This window comes from Anser anser (assembly GCF_964211835.1).
Source record: "Anser anser genome assembly, chromosome: 1".
Classification (NCBI taxonomy): Eukaryota; Metazoa; Chordata; class Aves; order Anseriformes; family Anatidae; genus Anser; species Anser anser.
This window is the reverse complement of record NC_139720.1, coordinates 179,068,144-179,090,918: the sequence shown is the minus strand read 5'-3', so window position 1 is coordinate 179,090,918 and position 22,775 is coordinate 179,068,144. Positions and strand designations below refer to the sequence as shown.

The window sequence follows — 22,775 nt, the reverse complement described above, 5'->3', positions numbered from 1 at the left end:
TTCTTTATAAGCCATGTAAATAGCTTATACATTAGGTTAGTAATTAAGAACAGTTTGACTGCCCAAAATGAAATTTATTTATTTATTATTAAATTTATTATTTTAAACGACACATGAAGAATAAGGAAAGATAGTTTTTAGTAATTACAACAACATGAGGGTTTGATCCAGCCATAGATGTAAGTACTTACTGGTAAGGGACTTGACAGCTGTGGTTTGAGTGCCTGAGCCTTACAGACTGTAACTGTAGTGGGGAAGTAAATGCTGCCTGGGAATTTCCTGAGTGTTAGAAGCTCATCATCCGCCATGCTATCCACCATCTGTCCCTGACATGGTCATTGTCTGTGCCATATAACATTCTCCCAAAACATTTCTACAAATATTTCATGACTTCAAATAGAGGTAGGACCATTCCCTATTCTCACCACAGTCACTATGATCTGGATGATTTGATATGGTTGCAGGCTATCCCTTGCCAGTTAGCCTCAGATTCAGAGAAGATCTCTCACACATATTTAATGCTGGAATATGGACATAGCTGCAGTAGACTCCAGAAACCTGGATGAGTTGTTCAGGTACTGGGAGAGAACAGGACACAAACCAGCCTTGCAAACAGGCATGTATACAGCTTCAGTTTCACAGAGATATCCAAGGTGGAAAGCTGAGGGGGCAGAGATCTGAAATCCCTCCCCTTTATAATTTTGATGTTCTATGACTCCTAAGTGTCATGGATACTGATTTGTTTTGGTGCCAGAGCCTAAAATCACCACTTGAACTTCAGAACATACAGAACTAAACTTTCTACTTAAACATTTTAATTTTTTGTTCTTTCAAGGAACTGAGAAAAGTGTAGTTTTCTTTTAAAACAACCACTGCAGAACTAATGGGACCAAAAAGAAAAATTATAAGGTTTGTGACTAAACGTCACAAGCAAAGTTCAACAAGGTTCAACAAGGCCAAGTGCAAGGTCCTGCACCTGGGTTAGGGCAATCCCAAGCACAAATACAGGCTGTGCAGAGAATGAATTTGGAGCAGCCCTGAGGAGAAGGACTTGGGGTTATGGTTGACGAAAAACTGAATACGAGCTGGCAATGTGCACTTGCAGCCCAGAAAGCCAACTGTATCCTGAGCTGCATGAAAAGAAGCATGGCCAGCAGGTTGAGGGAGGTGATTCTCCCTCTCTGCTCCATTCTCATGAGACCCCACCTAGAGCCCTGGGGCATCCAGCACAAGAAGGACATGGACCTGTTGGAGTGAGTCTGGAGGAGCGCCACAAGGATGATCAAAGGGCTGGAGCATGTCTACTTTGAAAACAGGCTGAGAGAGTTGGGGTTGTTCAGCCTGCAGAAGAGAAGGCTCTGGGGAGAAGCCTTCCAGTACTTCAAAGGAACTCTGGAGCAGGATTCTTTGTCAGGAAGAGTATTGATGGGTCAATGGATAAGGGTTTTAAACTAAAACAGGGTAGATTTAGATTATATATAAGGAAGAAATTCTTTACTCAGAGGGTGGTGAGGCACTGGAACAGGTTGCATAGAGAAATTGTGAATGCCCCATGTCTGGAAGTGTTCAAGGCCAGGTTGGATGGGGCTTTGAGCAACCTGGTATAGTGGAAAGTGTCCCTGCCCGTGGCTGGGAGGGGGTTGGAACTATGTGGTCTTTAAGTTCCCTTCCAACCCAAACCATTCTGTGATTCTGTGATTAGTTACATTGTGATGGGCTGAACCAAATGCCTATCTCACTTACTTTTAAGTTCTCAGGGTATTCTTAAACTCTTCTGTCTCATTTGATCTTGCTTATATACTCCTTGGCCTTGTGCTGTGCCTAGCAAAAAGCTATCCTGAAGCATAAACTAGGACTATTAAATACTGGATGATGATGATAATGTTAATAATAAAAGTATCATTCGATTAATTATACCATTCTTTATTTGCATGAAACAGACTCGCATTTCCTTCTGCATTTTAATAATACAGTAATGGTTATTGTAATGAACTCATTAAATCTGAGAGTCAATATTAATGGACTATGAGAAGGATCTTTAAGAACTTCATTGGCAGGCTACAAATAGTGGATTAATATAATCTACTGAATGAGTCAATTGGTTGTATAGTTATGAGTAATCAATTTATATTACTGTGAGTGCCTTAAGTTAGAAGTAAACATTTTAAAATATGGGGCTGGATCCTTGTTAGACGTAAATCAATAAAAGGAGGTTGGTCAAAACTAGCTGCAGTTTTGGACGAGCATTTTAGCAAAGGAAATGCTGTTTGTATTGATAAAAAATATTGTCAATACTAAATCATCAGGCAGCCCCCAGAATATAACGATACTGTGTTCATATAATGTGATTTTAAATGACATCTGTGTATTGTAATTGGTATAACTGTGTACCTGTAGAGCAATTTCATGCAATTTTAATTATTCTTGTTTCTGTCTGTGTATCCACATATACTTTTTAATTTTATTTTTTTATCTCAAGTACCATTTTCAAGCTTTTATCCAAGCTGCAAGAGTTAAGCACTTACTTTATTATTTTAAATTACAACTGAGTTAATTTTGTTGTGCAATTGCTTGTGTTTAATAGATGTTGCAACAAAAATTATGAGAGCTGTATTAAAATTGGAAAAGCTGACAATGTGGCAGTAATTCAATTATAAAAATCCAGACAAAAACAAAACAAAAAAAAACTGCTAATGCCCATGTAAATATTATCCTTCAAAATAAAGATTTTATTAAAAGCAAGAGTGTCATGAACTGTCATAAAGAAGTTTTTACACCTTATTGTTAGGTTCTTAGCTGAGATGTCCAGGTATAACAAAGTGAGTCTTCCTCTACAGCAGAGTAGAGTAGTATTTTCCACAACAGTGGAAAATATTGCACAGCTTTCTAATCTAACTGAATTTGAAATTCTTAATGCTGCCAAAGGTTTCTATTTCTTGATTTATGATTTTGTTAGTGTTGGGATTTGCTGAGTGCCCAGAGACGGAATGGAAGCAGGAGGTTGGCACAATGTCCAGGTCCCAACACACAAGTTAGGGATCAGTTTCTTTGTTTCTCCTTGTTTTGAAAGCACCTACCTTCAGGTCTCCACCTGAAGCTTTACCAATATCTGGGGCCTTCTTGCTGTCTTTCATCTATTTGAAGCCATTCACATCTGATTAGTACTGTGCTTGTCTAACAACCTGTGCCTCAATGAGAGGACTTTATTCCTCTTTCCAACTGCCTATTTTCATATGAACTGTAGAAAACTAAAGATCACCCTTGAGACTTAAAACCCTATGTTGAATTTGGCTGAATATTAGCTAATAAGTTAGAAAATGGAGAGAAAGATATGATTCTCCACATAAAAATAACAGAAAATAAATCTTGCTTCTTTAGGAAAAAAGACAAAAGCCTCAAATACTATGCAAAAGGAATTTTAGCTAGGTAGTTTTTTCCTCTTTCTCAGCTTTCATTATTGTGTAATTTTATGTTTTTTTTTTTTTTTGTTTTTTTTTTTAAATCTCAGAAAAGCTTTGAAAACTGGTTCCGTTTTGCTTTTCTCAATCTAATTCAAATTAGTGTAACTTTTCTTCTGCTCTTTCTCTTCACCCTAAGTCAATGAGAACTACATGTAAGAGTTTCTGTTCATCATTCTGAGTCAGAAGTTCGAAGTGTTTGAATACAGAGTTTTGATGCAAGCAAGAAAAAAATGTTGAAATGATCTTGGGATGTGTCATAATGAGCAAATCACCTCAGAGTGTAAAATTGTCTCATTCAGTATCCTTGTCTTATTCAGCAAGGTTTCACATTGTTGAATGTATATTTTACAGGTATGTGCGGGTTCAAAATGCACACGCACATCTCAGGAGTCACAGCAAGTCCCTGCCTGGAGGCAAGAAACAAATAAACAAACAAAACGAATGGAGACCTCAACCCACTCATACACTCTCTGGAACATTGCATGTTTTTGTAATGTAGCTCAAAAAAAAGCCAACCCAAACTCACAGTATTTTCTGACCTCAGGTATAGTCTTTTATCTTGGCAGTGTTCTGCCCTTTCACTTTTCTCCTGGACATTTGACCAAATGACCAAGACTCTGAGCCTTGTTATTAACACTTCTTCTCTCATGCGCAATAGAAACTTTGTTATCTGATTTTTCAGGTGTCTTTTGTTTTTCAGTCATTCCAAGATGAAAACATCTACAAAAATAATAGTACTATTTTCTTTTCTTTTTCAAAGCCTTTCTTTTTTGTTTGTTTTTAATTGTCAGTATTTGACAACACAAAGAATTTACTGGTATGGAAAGATTTTGAAGTATATGAGCTTTTACCATCTGTCAACCACCATGAGAAACTATACAGATATCAGGTAGTAGTTTATTTCTTTGTATTGGGAGTAAAGGGTTTTATTCTTCATAAAACACAGTAACATAGGTCCTGTAAGTTGATAAACACTCCAGAGATACACTTGCAGCTGACAAAAGTCGATTCAAGTTGAAGGAACTGTGGTCCCTTGTGCCAGCAGTGGCTACGCGCAAGAGTAACTCTTGTGAAGCCAAAGAAAACCTCTAGTTTCTAGTTCATCACAAGCTATGCAAAGATAATATATTTTTTTATTAATTATAATATAAATATTTCAAGTGAAACGTGGCAGAGCTGAGCTCTGTAGGACAACCAGTGACTGAAACTGAGGATGGGAGTAATTTCTTCCAGAGTCAGGATACAACTTTCAGATGCTTTGTGTGTCTTATCTCCATATGGAAAGCTGGATTCCTAAGCATGTATGCAGGTTTACGTATTAGGATATGTTGTAACATGCTCATGTGGGAGTGTTCATGTTTAGTGGGAAAAAAAAAAAAAAAAAAAAGCACTGCAAGGAAGGTGGTGCATGTCCAGGTCATAAAATGATACAGCATTGACATTTTGCTGAATTGTGCAGGCAGACTGCATGACTGTCACATTTTTGGCTAGGATAGAGCTAATTTTCTTCATGGAGACTCACACAATGCTGTCTTTTGATTTCTTGATGAAAACAGTGGTGATAACACACCAGTTGTTTGTGACCATGTGTGATGGATCTCTCCTCTACAGCTGTAAAATTTAACATCTAGAACTGCTGATTTCCACTTGCAAATAACCTATTTAGAGCAGCTTAGCGTGGTGCTGCCATGTCGTGTGGCCACGCAGTAGCCAATTGCTTAATTGTAAAATACGCTTTGTTGATAGTTGTTCTTGGTCTTTCTTCCAAGTTGGGTTGTGGACATGTGTGGTCAGGGCAGGATACACAAAACCCATGGCACCCACAGCTGTGATTCACAAACTCCTTGAGAAGATTAATAAATTTCTTCACAGACTACGTAGATTAGTAGCGGGTGGTAATAAGCAGTGCTTTATGGGTATTGTCAGGGCCTGGACTGCATCCACCTTTTATCAGATTAGTTGACTGAGTCAAAGAGTTTAGTTGGCTGAGTCCAATGTGAGCTTTGTTGCTGATAAGAGCTGTCACAAAAAAAAAAAAAGCTAAAAATAAGGTCTTGCATCCCCTGTCCCATGGAGCTGCTTTTAAGCTCTGGCCATAACACCAGCATCCCACCTGTGCTACCCTGCAGCTGAGTTGCATCTAGGTCTGCACTCAGGCTTGTAACTCCTTGATCCAGACCCAGATATAGACCCACCAGCATGGCTTTCTGTGGCGAGCTCAGAATTACGGTGTTGTGGTGGCCATGCTGTTTGATCACACTGACCACTGTTTCTGGCCCTGATCCTTGCCTTGACTGGAGCAATTCTTACCTTAAAAGCACTGGCCCAGTTTACCCATGGAGTTAGTGGAGTCTCCATCCTTGGAGATGTTCAAAAGCTGTCTGGAAATGGACCTAGGCAACCTGCCCTAGGTGGTTCTGCCTGAGCAGGGGAGTTGGACCAGATGACCTCTAGAGGTCCCTTCTAACCTCAACCACTCTGTGATTCTGTGACTTGCCACTTGACATCTTGGCTCCTTATGGTCAGGTCACTGTTTCTGCCTGCCTTCTTATCTCCACTGTTCTCATTTCACTTTCCTGGAGGAGCAACTGGCCCTCAGTGCGCCCTGAAAGCTGCAGACTGAAGTTGATTAGAGAGAGAAGGCAAAACGTTCTGATTCTGAAGGCAAAACATTCCATACAAGAACTTTCCATCCAGGCTTACTGCAAAGGTCCATGGGAGCCTCCAACTTCACTGGACCAAGTTAAGGGTTCAATTCTTGACAGCCAGTGCGACAGCTCTGTACAGGACATATTACTATGATTTAAATATTTAATGGGTAGCTTTCATATGTCTAATCAAGTTGGATACTTCACTGTAGGATGTGCGTTCCTATTTATATACATAAAGTTCCAGATATTTTAATGTTATATTTCTCTATTATTCTCTAACATGTCTATGTGTTGGCCATATTATTCCCTGCTGCAGAAAAAGCTATTAAAAATGAGGGAACAACATGAGTCTCTCTTACCCTAGATTTCTGTCCTTTTTCACAAATGAATCTCCCTTTTCTGATTTTGTTTTTCTTTTTTATCTTATCTTTCAAGCTATCTTGGCACTACAGCTAATCCCTCATTCATATTTACAATTCCCCTTCTCAATGCATACGGGACAGAAGACAATGGAGTTCTGCTATCATAAATGAGCTGAGGAGCTAGTCTTAGTTGCTGAGACTGGTTTGTCTTTAGAAATTTTATTTTCTCATGCCAGTCCTCAAAACATATATATACACATATGTGAAAGGTCATTATTGTCATATGCTGAAAAATGACAAAACCTTTTCAAATATAAATATAGATGGTTATGTGACAGTCTTTTCAGGTATAAAGTAAGACCACTTGCTTGAATTAGGCTGCACTGAAAAAAGCATCTGATATATGATAACCAAAGAAAATAAACAATCTTTCCTCCCTTCACAACTCTGTCTTTGTCTATCACCCTCATGTTTTTGTTTTCTTTGCTGTGTATCTTCCCAGAGCTCTGGTAGTGAATGTTAATGATAAAGTGTTTGGTTCTACTCTATCCAATTATTCTCAGAAAATTAAGCCCCACACACTGTATACTTTAAGCATGATGATATATTCCCACAAATGAATAATGATGATATACAAAAGAGCTCAAATTCTGACTACTGAACTTTTCTCCAACTGGTCAGGAAAGAATAGCAATTAATTGAAATAGACTTGTGGAAGGACAAATGTTTCTCTAATTTTGTAAAAGATCATTTATTTTTGAAGGTAAAAACAGGATAGAAAAATCTGACTGAGCAGGGAAATATAGCAGAAAAAAATAAATTAACACCTGCATGACTCTGCCATTTTAAAATGATGTTTTCCTAAGCAGTTCAGCATGAAGAAATGATTGTAGGTGATATTCCTGTTTAGTCAGAAGTGACAGAGCCATTTGATTTCATGAGCAGTAAACAGGACATACAACCACAGTAAAAATAACAGCAACCAACTAGCAGATTCAGCAATAAAGCTATATTAGCATAATGGGGAAGGAACACTGGAATGCTGTTTGGAGATTTTCACTTTAGTTACTCTGGTGTACATTAGGGAGTCAGCCAACAAAAGTAAAAAAAAAAAAAAAGTCATACTTTGAAGCAAATGGGTTGATAATTTGGGGTCAAAGCTCTAATTGCCATATTCAAAAGACTAGAGATGATTTATAGATCATCTCTAAGTTTACAATAATAAAAAAAATATTTTCCTGTTCAGAATTTTGTATTTGTTTTATCTGGTGAAGATTTTGTGTTGTTTCCTATGCTAATAATTTTATTCACTCTAAGGCCTGTTGCCTTGCAGAGTGTTTATCTTTAACAACTTCCTAATTTTTGATGTTGTTGGTTAATTGTACTGTACATGTGAATTCCAGAAATGATATGCTGCTGGAATGAAAGGTACCACCAGCTCCTATACAATCACTGCTATCAGACTGTAAATTTTGCTAGCTTTGTCACTTAGTTCCTCCTGTTTGACTGTTCATGTCCATTGTTGATGCAGCTACCCAAGGACATAAATATGATGCAGCATATTGATGCATAAATCAGTATGATACATCCCCGACATTACTCAGAGATGAAAGCAATGGGGAAAAAAATTTCCAAACTTTCTCTCTCCATAACTTTAGTAAAAAAAAGAGGATCATCAAGGCCTATATTTTGCATAGAAAGTCAAACTAAACTCAGGGTACAAATAATTAAAGTGAGTCCTGTGTCGCTTCTGCAGCTCCGTTCTGAGTCAGATACACTGACACCAAAGGACAAAATGAGTGTAGAAAATTGCCAAAAGAATGCAAGAAAAAGGTAGAACAGATGGATCAAGATGACTTTGTGATGTATAATACAGTTGTCAGAGACAACTGGCAACAATTGTGATTTTTTTGTTTGATGACCAAAGATCTCAATAGATTTTACCAGTATACACAAGAAAAAATATAATGTAAACATATTTGATTCTGTTAACATTAGAATCATGTATTTGCTGTGCACTGGAGTAACCAAAATAAGTCCCAAAATCTTAAAAAAAGGAAAGAAAGAAACAAATAAAAACAGGTAAATAAATAGGTGTCAGCAGGGTGGTGGTGGTGGGATTAGAGATTCTTATTTTTCACTGTGTATATGAAAGTCTCTCCTATTAAATCATCTCCAATTAAGCACAAAGAACAAAATAAAAATACTAAATACTTCTCCCCATCTTCTTTCAATTCAAGCTCTAAACAGAAAGAAGTATGTTTGAATCGCTTCAACAAGATTACATAGAACTCTCCTGCACACTTGTGAAATGAGGGATTGTTCCCTTGTGTGGAGAGAGAACAATCCTTCATCACACAAGATGAACTGCCTTTTCATCCTGGAGGTTTATGATTCTATCATATGATTTTCTAACTGCACACTGTATTCTTGGGAACAAAAACAAGACTGCTGACTAACAGAAAATGGTGAATGAAAAGCTCTGTTGGTGACAAAAGAGTTTGGTACTGAGAGGTGGCCAGCAATTCCAGTTTCTTCTGCTCATCTGTATACCAGTGGGTGAATATCCATTGTTACAGACAAGGTTTGATGAACAGATGAACAGTTCTGAGGGAAAGTTAAGATCCTGAAGGCCTTTACAGGTTCCTCTGGAACTAATTTTTTCACATGATTTTAGCTATGCTTTCACAGTGCAGTAACTTTACCATTCTACTGCACCATACATTAAGAAATGTATGATAGTCCCTGATAGTCCAAAGATTCTGTACGTTGCATGGTGCAGCCTTACTTCCATGGCTTCAATGTTTGCATAAGACACCTGGACTGAAAAGCAATGACAATATTTTATTGGTGTTATTGGAACGTGCAAGCAGAAAACGGTATTGAGAGAACAGTAGTGCATAGAAAGTAGATAATACTGGGCAAGAAGAAGACTGGAAGGGTAGATATGTACAGTGATTTAAATTTAAGCCTCTGAAATTTTCAAAAAGTGCTCTTTCTCTGAGGAATAAGCGATATTAACACCTGCCAGGGGAGACCCCCAATTTACCAAATATTCTGTAATCTCTTATGATTAACTTTCAGAATTATTAAAACAATAAATAACGCTTTTGGTAATGTTCTCTGAGATCGTGAAAATGGTACCAGTAAGGCCACTACACACTCAAATCACCATTTGCTCACTGGTAGGCTGACCTATATTAACTATATTAACATTTTCAAAAATATGTAGATGACCCGGCTTCTTTATAAGATTTTCAGATGTGTCTAAGAAAGGTGAAGTATTTCAGTGCTTAAATATGCAGGTATCTGGGTATCTTCTTTTCTTTTTCCTCTCAGAAATGTCACTGCACTTAACTTCTATTGGTTTTGATGACATTAATTTCAATGAGAGTAGGCTAGCAAGTCACTTTCAGAAAACCCTACCAAGCATCTACACAAAATTTAAAGTCCTTAATTACCTTTATAAATCTGACCCTTTTGTACTTAGCAGTCCTTAGAATCGCAGTAAAGGGCAGGAGAATTTGAACTCTGAATTACCCATGACCCAGACAACTAGGTACTTTAAGAAATGCTTGAACATGGGAACGAATTTGTTATTTCATACTCTTCTGTGACATTTTCTTCCTTCACTCCACGGAAATGAACAAATAAAATATGCAGGTATGTGGTTTACAATAGGATGGTAATGAAACAAGACATACTCACTGTGGTAAGTATGTAAGACAAAAATTAAAATTGTGTTTGGTTTTAATCCTGGCTAAATACAAGAAATATGAAAATATCACCAACACTTCCAATAAACACTTTTTTTTTTCCTTTGATCTCTCCTCCCTTCCTCTTCCCTTCCCTCTTCTCTTTTCTCTTCTCCTCCCCTTCGCTTCCCTCTTCTCTTTGTCCCTTTCCTTTTTTTTTTTTTTTCCTGAGAGCCTCATACAATATGAAATCTTCAGTGGTGCTGAGAAACTGCTCAGTGTTATTACTGTTAGGTACTGAGGAATTAACACCATAAAATACTTAACAGAGAAAAGGGAAAAATGTGTTTACTTACTGCTGTGAAATAACTGAGGATTGATTTCATGAGGTTCAAACCCTCTAGTACCCAGAGGACCCCGGGAAGGAGTAGGAACTCCACCCACTGCCTATTCACCACTGTCACAGCAAAGCAACTAGGAATTACTGTCCTCAGAGTCTACAAGAGTCCAAAAAAAGAAAGACTATGCTGTCATTTGACTATGTATGTATGATCTTATTTTTATAGTCTCCAGGGACTACATGAGTAGATGAAATAATTTTGTTCCTTTTCCCAACCAGTTCTGATTCATGATTACATAAACATGATTACATTCCTTCCATGAAGTACAATATAAAGGAAAACTTGTCTAACAGAGAAAATATTTTGTTTCAACATTTCTAACAAAGACAGTTTTCTCAGAGACATTTCTTAGTGTTTTGCCACTGTGTTGTTAACATATGAAATGAATTTACAAATTCAATAAAGTAGGGTGAGAAATGGCTTAATAACCCCCCACCATCCCCCAAGCATGGGCCCCAAACAAACAAACAAACAAACTAATAATAAAAAAGACTTGGTTTACAAATCCTTATAGGTCATGGAGAGAACGAGCACATTTGCCTCCTTGTAGCCTTGCACATCTCTATAGATTTCTATCATGATACAACTCCCTATATAGCCTGCATCTCCTTTTGTGCTCAACTGTAGCAGTCAGTACAAATTGAGAGTCACCCACTTCCATCTACAGCTCATTAACATCCAAATTAGGTGGAGAATCACTTAAACTAGATTTAGGTGGAGAATCACTTAAATTCAACCCAAGCCCACCACAGAATCTAGAGAAGTTTAATTTGGTTAGGACTACAAATCTTTTCAGATCCAATGATGTATCTGACAGGTAGGTAGTGCCTGTTTCTTGTCTACTGATGTGGTAACTGGTATGGCAGGGAAGCCACAGGCAAAATTAGGAGTCACGATCTTGCCCCTGGAACATTCATTTATTTAATTTTAGAGAAAATGTAAAATGTTTCCTAGAAACAGAATCAAACCAGTTAAGTCTTTTTTGCTGTGCATCTTTCATTATCATTAAACTATTATGGTAAATGTAAAGGACTAGATGGTGAGAGTCAAAAATGTACTAGTACTGAACACATCCTACCAGTTCCCTGTGTTTTCAGGGGAGAGGTGAATATATAATATATGTAAAGAGAATTTCCCTTTTTCAGGTCCTTAGGAGCAATTACAATTCTCCACTCTCTTTACTCAAAATCTAGATTGCCATCTTATGAAGAGCCTGCTTTCCCAGGACCAGGAGTTGTCAATATTGTGCCAATGACACTATTTGACATTGAAATGCATTGGAGCAGTCTTCTGCCTGGTCTTCAAAAGTAACTGTATTAAAAAACAAAACAAAAAACCACTATGTTCTTAAACTGTAGTTTTACTTGCCTAGGTAACAACAGACATGATAGCAGGGCTTTCAGAGTAGAAAGCACAAGCCAGCTCAAACCCCAGGGTATTGGCTTGGGGCAATATGTTGATCAGTGATGCTATGTGTACTTGAAATAGTCCAATTGCTTGTCTCATTTAATGCTTGTGGTAGAAAAATTATTATGCCAAATAGAAGGAAACAATAAAGACTTTATTTTTTACACTAAAGACGTGCTTTTTAATATATTGGATTAAGAAGAAGAAATGATTAATTTTTTAAAATGAATTCTGTATGCAAATATTAAAAGTAATTTGTGATTTTTTTTTCTGCCTAAACTAGTATGATTTCTCCTAACGTCTTAGTCTTAGGCCTTTGCTATTAAAACTGATTTTTTTTTTTTTCTTCTTCATTGCCAAGGATCTCTAAATTACTGTGTTTAGATAAATCCTAGCTGAAATATGCCCATATTTTTTTTCTATACTTAACCGTCTGTGATGTGTGTTTTAGTTATCTAGCAGGATTTAATGTGCCATTTTTAAAAGGCAAAAATCTTCTATATGATTTATTATTGATTAAGTAATCCAATGGTTTACCTTATAATATCAGGGTGCCTTACTCTGGATAGTAAGAAACTTCCCAAGTGTACATTGCTACATTTCCCACTTAACAAATTGTTTGCTGCAGTAAGAGTAAGAATAGTGCCATATTCTGTGAGGCTCTGAGCAAGTATTGCTGCAACATTTATTTTACTCAACTTTCCCAGCCATCTTACTCTCAGGTGTCTGTAATGATGCATGGAACCAATGGATTCTGTGTTATGGTGCTCATTGTACCTTCACCATAACCTGCCTTTGCCTAAAACTTCCTGCGGTAATATGAGCTGGAGTTTGTCTCATACAGACAACCCATAAAGAAGCTTGCATAGCATCTATAACTCCATGGACATCTCCAGGAAAGAACTGTGGCTCATTGTTTTTCTTTTGTCCAGTCAGTGTAGTGACTGGAGATTGGCGGAATAGTAATTTACTACTGGCAGATGTGAGCAGCAGCTTTTGACCACTTGTACATCCTCCTCTGCCACTCTGTACTGTTGGAGCTCCACCCACTAGCCAGCACAGGTAAAGAAACAAACAGTCACATAAAGTTTGTTTGTTCGTTTGTTCGTTTTTTTAATTAATTAATTAATTAATTTTATTTTTCTTTTTTATTTGCAAGATACAGAGAATAATACAGGAAACACTTAATCACTGAAGTCCAAGACACTTTACGCCTAAGAAAAAGCCATGATGTGTAAATAAAATAAGAAATAGATAAGTATGCACTTTTGTTCTTTTTTTACAACAGTACTACTTCACTAGAACTCTGGTCCCCTATTTTGTAAGTAGGATTCTTCAGCAGAGTCAATAATGGTGACATGCAAAATGATAAAAAGAGGTTAGGATAAAAAAAATGTGGAGGGCAGCAGCGACAGTTAGAACAGAATGTAAAAGCATATTCTATTAACCACCTTTTTTCCCCTCCATTTTATTCACATTTATTGAAATATTCCCATTTTGTTTCAAGATACAGGAAAAGGAGAGTTATTAATACATATTTCTGTAGAGTTATAAGGAGGCTGTAAGAGATGTTATATTATTATGCAGATGACCCTTGGTCTAGGAGGTTTGAATAAAGTATCATTGTGCTTCTTATTAACTCTAACATTACTATGCCAGTTGCTTTAATATGTTTGAAACCTTCTGTTCTCATATGTTTTGATGAGTCATTTATTCACAAAAAATACTTTGATGTTTTGTTGGCCTCAAAGCAGCACTCAGGAAGATACTGAAGTTGGCAGAATTATCTTACACCCACTTGTCAGGCTGGCAGAACGCATTAACAAACTTCAGGAAGTGTTCCCTTAGACTACCATTGATTGAAGGGTAAAGTCTATGACTGTAGCCTGTAAATATTTCCTGGCAGTAATTCAATATAGCTGCAGATCACTCTTCTGTAATGAACTGCAACTCCAACTTCCTGTTAAACTGAGCTATCATTGAAGTTCGTTACAGAAGTCTTTCAGAAACAAGGCTACCATGACCCTTACTCAACTCTTTAAAATATTAATATTAAATTAAATGGTGGTACACAAAGTAATTTAGAACATCAAAAAATACTGGAATAATAAACTTTAAACAGTGTACCAAATTATGTTTAGCTTACAAAAGGCAAGATATGTAAATTAAGCTCGGTGCAACAGGCAACTACGGTGCATATAACTGTGTGTAATGTAATGGGAGGTACATGTATTTATAGATGTTTTGAAGTTATTTGACTTATTCCTGCGTAGGTAGCCTCCAGGAGTACATTAAGGCAAATGTTGACATATAGTTTAGACCTGCATTTGCAAACATATACTGTGCAACTACATTAAAACAACAACAGCTCACATATGTTTATTTACTGATCAGGTGTTTCAGGAGAAAACAGTTTGTTTCTTGGGTGTTACCTCACCTAGTTTAAAGGATGCTCAGATGCATTCACAGATATCTTTGCTTTCTCCAGGACTTCCCACAGCTTATTGTTCTCCCTGCACATGGAAAAAAAATGTGACTTTTGGAAAAGAAGAAAACCTATCTATAAATTATATGCATATAGAGAAAAAGGGAAATAAAAGGTCTTCGCTTATTTGCATGACAGAAGAATCAAACCCCACCACCTCCTCAGGCCACTGTTGCTAGGAGGTATATATGAAGTATGTAGTTGAGTATTAATCTAAATAGACAGCATAGGCATAGTGGGGGGTCGGGGAAAGAACATTTTGCAAATGGGGAGTAAGTAAACACAGCTCTTCAGAAATATGCAGTATCCAGAACTGTATGTTTTGTCATGCATCCTGGCACAGTGATGCCTAGGAACAGTCACTGGATTGCCAGGGTAGCAGTCCAAGCTGCCAAAGGGCGTGTCTGCAAAGGAGGTTTGACCTGCGGTCCTCTGTCCAGTTGGATTAGCAAATGTTGTGTATGACTTTATCCACATCACTCCTTATATGTTCTGGCCTGAATGTCTCACATTGTATATTGAAAACAAATTTGTATTCATTTTTAAATGAACATAGCAAAAAGAGCAGGAAAGCACATGCAATTCTATTCTATCTCATTCCAGGTGAATGCATTCACCTCTGAGCAGCAGAACAGTGCTGCCTTTCGCCTGCTTTTTCTCTGGCCTCATGACTTGCATTCCTGCCAGAACAGTATCCTCTTTTCCAAAGGGAAAGCCTACAGCTTAGTGAACTTGGTAAGAAGTGGTTCAAACCCTTGGAGGCAAAAGATATTTTAAACCCTATATTTCTGGGCTGAATTATCTGACCATTAGGCTAACATAAGCAGTACTATTGTTTTCTCTGTACATGTTTTTGAATAAATTCAATGATACTACTATGTGTTAGACAAAACCTTGAGGATGCCTGTAGGATTGACTCCCAAGGTGGCTGCTCACAAACAAGCAGCATGCTCCTAAACCCTTTCTTTTTAAGTAAGCACTATTGGGCATGTATTTTTTAAGCTCCTAAAGAATATTTATTTGAAAATTGAGGTACCCATAGAGGGTTTATGTGCAGGATTTTAGGATCCCTAAAGCCCACCTTAAGCATCTCCATCCCTTGTTCACATCTGATCATACTTAACTCTGTTCATATTTTAGTTCCGAACACCAGGAAGAGCATAACATAGAATTATCAAGAGAGACATTTACAAGCTACGTTCCATCAGGAAACAAATTAATAAATAAATAAATAGCGGAATAAGTTTCACACTGGATAGCAAAAACATACCATATGCTAGAAGGCCATTCTCAGCTTAGAAATGTTGAAGAACAAATACACATTATTAAGGGGAAAAAAGAAAAAAAAAAAAAAAGGAAAGAATGAAGAAGTGTGAAATTTAAACCTTCCAACTTCAGAAAATTTAGCTTCTTCTGAATTTGCATTTGGGTTTATGTATTCTGAACAATATAATTAGATTTTTGACTCAATTTCTGCAAAGAGTAAGGTAGCCATTGTTACTAAAAAAAAAAAAAGACATCTTAAATCCCTATTTGTTAGTAATATTTTATCACACTGTATATATTATTTATATAAAGAATTAAAAAACATATTAAACCAGAAATGCCTTCTTAATAGCTATTACCCTGTGAGCACTGCCCTGCATTAGTGCAATCGATCTTCACATCATTTTCATGCTCCTGCAGTGTGTCTTCTCTATTTTAAATGCACAGATTTGCTGTAAGGATAGGATATTGTTGCCATCCATAAGACAGCGCCTAGATTTATGGGAACTTTGAAATCAGTTTAAAAACTCCTCAAGTCTCTTCCCAGTGTGATCATTTTCCTCCTGGGCCCAAGATCACTTTAGCTGTTCTGTGGCTCTGTCCTGAGTTTGGAAGAGAAGTTGATCATAATGTTGCCAAAGCAGTAACTCATCCATCACTCATAGTATGTTCTGTGAGTACTGACTACACAATATCATTTTCTCCATGTATCAGGGATGCTTCACTTGTCAGAGGCCTTTGAAAGTAGTCAGCTTTCATCAGTGGTTCTTGACAACATGGAAAGAATGAGTCACCTGAAGGAAGCGTAGGGCATAACATTTCAAAAGTGATATCTAAAGACTGATTATTCTTTGTCCTTGACACCCTGCCAAGGGCTAGATACAGTGAACATCTGGGAAGTAATGGTGCCTACAAATCACTGGTTGCCTACAGTCCCACTCAGGCCACAAGAGAATAGCATGCTTGACTTCAGTTCAATTTTTATTATATGCTGTAAACTTTTGACTGCTCTGATACATGTTGTCATTGATGCGTCAAGATTGGACCCTGACAGGGTGTCTGACCTGTCTGAGATCAACAGTGTTCTGTTACAAACAAAAAATATATAAAAGAATAGCCACACTTTTGTGGGACTTCTAATAATCGAACACAGTCAAGAGCTGTGTCATAGGGAATCAAAATGCAGGGGTGGCATTAGCATGTAACAGTGTTCTTAGGCTAGATGAAAGGGTGTACAAACATACTGCCAAAGTGTCCTGTGATGTATGAGCCATATGCTGTGGCATTCCCTTTCTTGCTATAGACGTCTTTGTTGTGTTGTACTTCCTGCTACTAACTGCTTCAATATTGTAGGCTTTTTTGACCTAAAGAAAAATCACAAAAAGGCTTGGGTGAATATTGAGAATGTTCCCTTGGTATTGTTTTAAAATCTTTTATAGGTGGATTACTATGCTATGTTTTACGATTAACCTTCTCTGATGTTATCAGTACTAGCCAACAGCTTGTTCTGTTAAATTGAAATTTGGTATCAAGTCACTGCTTTTTTTCTCCTCCATTAAAAATAAATAAATAAATAAATAAAATATCTTGTCCTGTAAAAGCTAGAGGAGGTAACAATAACAGTGTTTTCACAGCCATTCGAAATTCAAAACAAAGAAAAAGAGGACCAATGGGGCACTATTGCCCCAAAGCATGTTTCAGATTTAATTACAGATATACATATTTCCATACAGGATGGAAAGATGTGGCCCCTCAAAAAATGGCACTGAATCCTTTGAACAACATCTGCAAACAATACAATTTCCTAGTTATGTGTCACAGTTCTGCCAAGGCAAATGAAACATTACAATGCAGCTAACATCTGAACCAAATGACTGCATGTAAAAGACGCCTGTGCATGAGAGTCACAGAGCCATTTCAGTGTAGACAGCTGAATCTGCAGGATGTAAAACAGCATGAATTTAAGAACTCACTTTTTCTCTGAATATTTAAAATCAAAGTATATGTTTTCTGGATCTCTCAAAGTATTCCAAAAGTTATGATATTTTTTTTCATAGAGATAGCACTTATATAAAATACTTCAAAAAAAGGTTATATAATCTCTACACTATCACTACCGTTAACCCGTAGTACCATTTAGAAGGAAACCTTCAGTTATTATTTATTTAACAGGTATCTGTAATCTCTGCAACTACTTAACAGTTGGACCAGTATTTATAGCTCTCTTATTAAATACAGACAAATACATAGGAAGGAAAGTAATATTTCACAGTTTAAATAAAGCCTTTAAAAATTGCAGATCCTTTTGATCCTGACATAGCATAATGCCCTCCGAAACAACAGAAGTGTCCTGTGAACCTGTAATTTATATGTCTACAGACTTGTAGAAGTTATAAATTGTTTAGATGGAAATTGTTTCCTAACACTGGCTCTACCTTTTGATAAACAAAATGTGCAGAACTCAACTATATTTTAAAATTGTGGCATTATAGGCAGAGTCCGATTAGAAATTAGTAGAAATTTATTCTCAGAAAGAATCATTAGGCATTGGAACAGGTTGCCCAGGGAGGTTGTGGAGCCACTATCCCTAGGGTATTTAAGAAAAGGTTGGATTTGGTGCTTAGGGGCATGGTTTAGTGGGTAATGGTGGTAGGGGGACGGTTGGACCAGATGATCTTGGAGGTCTTTTCCAACATTAATGATTCTATAATTCATAAGTGGTAGCAAAAATTTCCATTAATGTCCATTTTATAGTTTGACAAAAATTATCTAACATAGTCTAGACACCTTCTCAAACCCTATTTTTTGATATGTTGTATTACATAGCATAATTTGAAATCACTCAAGTTATTCAGCTTCCACTTAATTCTTTGAGTCAATACAATTTAAAAAATCATACATTTGAGAATGTTTCTTTCTAATACCCTACATTTTCTTTAATTTAGTGCCCCTAGTTCCACATTTTTGTCCTTTCTGATGACTTAATTCCACATGTTTTGGTAATTACACCCCTTCAGTACTTGTACATAGGCAACGTAACATATCTGTGACATACATAATTAAGGACTAAGGATCAAATTAAAATAAAAAAAAAATGTTAAATGAGAAAAAATTGCATTGATAAGAAAAGGACCGTGTTATAATTTGGCAATTCATTTTCCATGGCCTCCTAAGTCCTTCAAGGAATTAGAAATTCAAAATGCAAAAAAGTACCAGAACTAAAACCAAAAGAGAATAAATCAACATATAAGCTTTCCTTCAAATTAGGTAACAATGATAAAATAAAGCAGCTACCTAAATAATAAAAAATTAATATTAATAAGAAGATATATTGCATGTCTGTGAAAAGATATGGAATATTCTACTTCAAATGAAGTAGAAGAGTGATTCATGTGAGTATTATTTTCAAAACAGAATTAAACAATAAGGAGAAGGTCAAAATGGTGGGTAAAATGTAACATAACCCACACAGATTGTACTGTAGCATCTAAATTTTTTCAGAGTCACAAATCACAAGACGGTTGAAATGATTGAAGTTAGCAGGGATCTCTGGAGTTGTGTGTGTCTCCCTCACCCCCCTGGCTCACCCCATCCTCTCACCTCCCTGCTCAAGCAAGGACATATCCAATTGGTTTTTGTATATCTTCAAGGATGGAGATTCCATAACATCTCTGTGCAAGCTGTTCTGGTCTTAGCCACCCTCACAGTAAAAAAAATATATATATATATATATATATATATATATTTTCTTATGTGCAAGTAGAATTTCCTGTCCTTTAGTTTGTACTTATTCATTTTCTTCTTGCCAGTAAGCACCACTGAGAAGAGTCTTCCACCATCTTTTCTCCCACTCAGCAGGTATCCATATACGTGGATAAGGTCCCACTTGAGTCTCCTTTTCCTCAGGCTGAATAGTCCTAACTCTTTCAGCCTCTCCTTACGTGTCAGATTCTTTAGTCCCTTAATCATATCTGCTGCCCTTTGCTGCACTAGTTCCATCATATCTATGTCTCTCTTGTACTGGGGAGCCCAGAACTGAACCCAGAACACCAGATGTGTCTCACCAGGGCTGAGCAGAGGGCAGAGATCATCTCCTTGACCTGCCTGCAATGCACAATGTTGAACTTCATGAAATTCATTTCTGCTAATTTCTGCAGCTCATCAAGATCCTTCTGAATGGCATTACAACCATCAGATACATTAAACAATCCTTCTAGCTTTGTATTGTCTGCAAATTTGCTGAGGGTGCACTTGGTCCCATCATCCAGGTCATTAATGAAGAAATGAAACAGTATTGACCCCTAGGTTACATCACTAATGATTAGATTGGATTTTTTGCTGCTGATCACATCCTTTTGAGCCTGGTGGTTCACCTTCCTTTCAGTCCACCTGACTGTCCACTTCTCTAGTCCATTCTTCATCAGTGTTACTGTAAGGTTTATATGGAAGACATTGTCAAAAGCTTTGCTAAAGTCAAGATAAACAATATCATCAGTTCTTACGTTATCCACTCAGATAGTAATTTTGTCACTGAGAGCTGCCAGGTTGGCTAGGCATGATTTGCCATTTGTAAATCTGTGTTGACTACTCCCAAGTACCTTCTTGTCCTGCACATATTTTGAAATGCTTTTTAGGAAGATATGCTGCATCACCTTTCCAGGGATTAAGGTGAAGCTGACCAGCTGGTAGTTTCCCTAGTCTTCCTTGTTGCCATTCTTGAAGACAGGGGTAACTTTTTTTTTTTTTTGAGTGTTTTCCACATCATTTATCACCAGGCCCCCTGTCACCTTCAACAGCTGGTCCACATATTCCCTAGTCTTTCTTTTGCTGGTAACGTGCCTGTAGAAGCCTCTGATTTTGCCATTCGCAGCCCACCTCAGATTCAGCTCCAGGTAGGTTTTGGCTGTCCTAATCCAATTCTAATTCCTGTAATCTTAGCAGTGTCTCTATATTCCTTCTTGGTCATCCGTTCCTGCTTCTTCCTTTAGTATACTTACTTTCTATATTTGACATTTGTCTGGAGTTTCTTATTCACCTCCGAGGATCTCCCGCCATCTTTGCTCCCTTTTTGTTGGGTTCAGGCATTTGGAGGAGGTAATTGAGCTTGAATGATGTGATCCAGCTCTCCTGGACCTCTGTTCTCTCTGTCATAGTTTCCTGTGGAATTCTTCAAAGTCATTGGCCCTTAAAGAGGCCCAAGTCTGCTCTCTTGATGCCCAGGGTTGTGATACTGTTATTTGTCTTGCCCCTTCTTCTTGGGATACTGGACTCCACCATCCGTCTCATGATTCCTTCAGCCAAGGCTGTAATAGCCTTCATGTCCTTGTTCTTCTTTGTTTGCAGGTATGAGATACAGCAGGACATCCCATCCTCATGTCTCTGCCAGCTCCTCAATCACCTGTGTCAAGATATTACCATAAATGTACTCCAGAAACCTCCTGGGTTGCTTGTATATTGCTCATTTGCCCCTACAGCAGATACTGGGGTGGTTGAAGTCCCCTACAACAACCACAGCCTGTAACCATGAGGCTTCTTTCATTAGCTGGAAGAAGGCCTGACCTTCCTTTTCAGGCCGTCTGTACTGACACCTGTCACAAAAACACCCATATTGGTCTTGCCTCTAACCTTATCACAGGCTCATGCAACCTCAGACAGAGCCTTTTGCATTCCCACTGCTTTCCCACATAACAGGAAACTTTCACTCCTTGCTGTCCTTCCTAATGAGCCTGTATCCAACCACAGTAGCACCCCGGTTATGTGAACTATTCTACATCTCTGTGACCCAAGAAGATAGCAGACCAGTGACTGCATGTGGACCTCTAATTTGTCCTGTTGTTCCTTATATTGTGTGCATTAGTGTACAGGCACTTTAGAGAGGCATCTCTACATGTATACCAAAGAAATGTATGAGATTTTCCCCCATAATGATGTTCTGTAAACACTTCATTATCTATGCATACAGACATGGGGATGGACCACTGCTGTCATGTTTTGCTATTTTCCAGGTTCTTGCTGTCCCATATCACACTGTACCATTTGCTTACCAGTACAGTCCCTCACCTTCTCACCTGATTGTGGGTCATCATGTCCCCCCTGCATCATTCTTTGTTTAGAGATTTCCTCAACAGGTTGGCCAGAATTTTTGCAAAGATGCTTTTACCCTACTTGTTCAGGTGGATTCCACCTCTTCCTGACAGTCCTCGATCCTCAAAGAGGGTACCACAGTGGTAAAAAACAAATACCTATTGTTGATATCATCTGTGCAAACAGCTGCTGACTCACGAGATCTGCTCACTCCCCCTCAAGTCATTCCCCTTCATTGGCAGGATCAAGGAGGACCTCCATGTCCTTCACCATCATGCCCAGAGCAATGAAATCACTCTTGATGTAATTCAGGTCCCCCTTGTCAGCATCCTTTGTTCTCACAAGGAAGAAACACAAGGAGTGGTAGTCCCTGGACTAGTCAAGCCTCAAGAGCCTCTCCACAATGTCCTGGATCTGAACTCCTGGCAAGCAGCAAACTTCCCCCAAGAACAGGCTGGGTCAGAGATGTCCTGGTGCTGCTGTGTGGGTCGAGCTCAGCTGACTTGAGCGTTTCACTGGACACAGATGCCAACCCCTTGTCTGCTACCAGGGTGCTGACCTTATTCTATCTTCAGCTCATGATTAAATGTAACTCCCAAATCCTTTTCCAGAGGTGTTATGTTGTTCATTCTGTATTAGCCTTCAATCTATCTTTGCCTCTATTTAATTTCCCGCCCCCCCCGTCTGCCCCCTCCCCCCCAGTATTTATCCCATTTGCCAAGATCCTTGAATCCTGCCCTTCAACAATATTCCAGATCCTCACAGCTTCGGTCTGTCATCTATCAACTAAATCATTGATGAAATATTTTAGTGGAAGTGGCGACATAATGAAATATCAACCTCCTTCCTTCCCTCCAAACACTGATAATTGAAAGAGCATTGTCGTTTTCAGAAGTTTCACATATTCTAGACAAATTTGTTCGCAAAAATACATTAATGTGAAATACTGTAGAAATTAAGCCA

General features: G+C 37.8%; 1 long non-coding RNA gene across 1 annotated transcript; it reads left to right on the top strand.

The window, feature by feature from the left end:
• Positions 1 to 11,230: 11,230 nt before the first annotated feature.
• LOC310892571 lies at positions 11,231 to 13,242 on the top strand. The gene is made up of 3 exons (XR_014578230.1): positions 11,231 to 11,387; positions 12,910 to 13,039; positions 13,137 to 13,242. It is a non-coding gene; the product is annotated as an uncharacterized lncRNA (long non-coding RNA).
• Positions 13,243 to 22,775: the final 9,533 nt, after the last annotated feature.